Source organism: Octopus bimaculoides, chromosome 3 (assembly GCF_001194135.2).
Source record: "Octopus bimaculoides isolate UCB-OBI-ISO-001 chromosome 3, ASM119413v2, whole genome shotgun sequence".
Taxonomy (NCBI): domain Eukaryota; kingdom Metazoa; phylum Mollusca; class Cephalopoda; order Octopoda; family Octopodidae; genus Octopus; species Octopus bimaculoides.
The window spans coordinates 107,194,669-107,197,123 of NC_068983.1; positions in this window are offsets into that span (position 1 = coordinate 107,194,669).

Below are 2,455 nucleotides of genomic sequence, written 5' to 3' on the forward strand. Positions count from 1 at the left end.
TATATATTATGGCCTTATGGTTAGGATGTTGTACTTACAATTGTGAGATTATGGTTTCAATTTCTAGACGAGGTGGTGCATTGTGTTCTTGAGTAAAACACTTCATCTCATATTACTCTGCTATCACTTCGACACCTCATGCATTGTACACCATGCACCTGTAAAGTTATACTCCTCTTCCTCTTCCACCTCTCCCTCATCCTCCCTCTTTCTTTTCTTAAATTCCTCTCTTCCACCTTTCTCCTCTCTCTTCACCTTTTCCTCCTCCTCCTCCTCTTCTCCCCTCTTCCTCCACCACCCTTCCTTTTCCTCCACCCCTCCTCCTCTTCCTCCACCCTCCTCTTCTTCTTCTTCCACCCCTCCTCTTTCACATCCCCTTCCTTTCTCTCCTCTTCATCTGCATCCCCCTCCTCTTCCTCTTAACTCTCACTCTAATCTTTCCTGGTCTTTCTTCTTAGTTTCCCTTCTCCTTCCTTTCTCATCCTCTTCTCTCTCCTCCTCATCCCCTTCGCTTCTGCTACTTCCTTTGTTACTGCTGTAGTCACTGTTTTAGCAACAGCATCTGCATTGCCATCATCATTATCATCATCATCATCATCATCATCATCATCATCATCATCATCATCATTATTTTGTTTAACATCAGCCTTTTCCATGTTTGCATGTTTTAATCATTTTCATTTAATGTTTGTCCTCCATGCTGATATTTTTATAGCCCTGTTTTGTACCCAGGTGCCTTCGCTGGTGCAAACCTTCTTTAGACACCTGTTGTGAAATACAAGTATGTGATACCTGTTCCACAACTGGAATACACAGGGAAAATACACAGATTGTTACTTCAAGAAGCATATTAATGCTTCTTGAAGAAACAATTACTTTATTTGGTTTGAGAATATCATCGTTCCAATGAACAACAACATCTTAGGAATGAATTATTACTGTAAAAAGCAAATTTTGTAGTTGTCAGTTGTTGCACAGCTCCAGATCAGCTCAAAACACCTGTGGAAGCATTTATATTTGCAAACATATTCAACCTGCCAAGGAAAAATTGTTACTTGCTAAAATGAAACAATAATAAAAATGGCAACAGCAACAACAACAATAAAATTAACAGCAGCAACATGCACGTACATATTTATATTTTATATCCTTTTCCTAAGCCTGAATGTTAACTTTAATCAGTGAGTCTATTTGCTCCATCAGTTTTATGGGTGTTTTTTTTTTACTCTGTTGTAATGAGTCTATCTACTTCACTATCTTACACTTCCTGCTTTCATCTAAAAACTGATCTTGTGTAGAAAGATTTAATAATTCTCATATATGATTATGATAAAGACATCAAAAATCAAAACTGCTGCTTCATGTGATTCTAATTGGATATTGTATCAGAAAGCCAAACTAATAATGTTCCAGAAGACCATTCCAGTTTTGTAATATTACAATTAAGAGAGTGTTTTTAATTTTTTTTATTGAAGTACTTAATGTTAACTTTATGCAAAGAAACTATATAGGCTTTCATTGTCACTGATATCTTAAACAAAAGAATTTGTCAGTTTATCATGATATAACCAAGATTATATCACTTGACATTCATATTTACTGTAGCTATGTAGGTAACATTAAAAAAACACAAAAAAAAACAAAAAAACAAAAAGCCCCTCAAAATTAAAAGTTGTTCTTACAGATTCTAGATATGTAATTATCAATGTAGTAATCATTTAAGACTTTAAAAACAATAACTGCATAAAACAAAATAAAAACTAAATGAAATATACTAATATGTAAAAAATAAAATACAATTTTCTATTAATTAAACCATTTTCTATACATACAACATTTGATGATCCAAGACATCATGTTTTGAAGAAAGCATGATCAAAAAATGTCTTTTTTTATAATTAAATTTTCAGAGCACGTTTTTTTATTTGTCTATTTTATCATTATATTTTCAGTTACATGGCTCAAAGCCATCCTTACTTCAGAAGCTTATGGAATGTATAGTTCAGATAGCTCTTTGATTAGGCTTCCAGTAAGAAGTCTTATTATTTTATGGATTAAACTTACAATGCTGAAATTTCCTGTACACTTTTAACATTACTTTTATTTCAATATGGCTTTAGTCCAGTTATTATAATGCTATTCCAATGTTTTAGATGCGGTTTGTTTATCTTTACAAAATTAAACTCACTGCCTTTATAGTTTACATGCAAAATTTCCCAAAGCAAGTTTTTTGATATTTTTAATGTATTTTATATTGTAAGCTACAATGAGTTTGTTCTAGAATTAATTGTAATTTAGTCAACTGGAGCTTAGCTGATGTTATGTATATATAGAATGAGTCAGTGCATGTGTCGGTCTCTCTCTCTATATCTATATTTATTTGTGTGGTGTGTGTGTGTGTGTGTGTGTGTGTGTGTGTATATATATATATATATATATATATATATATATATAA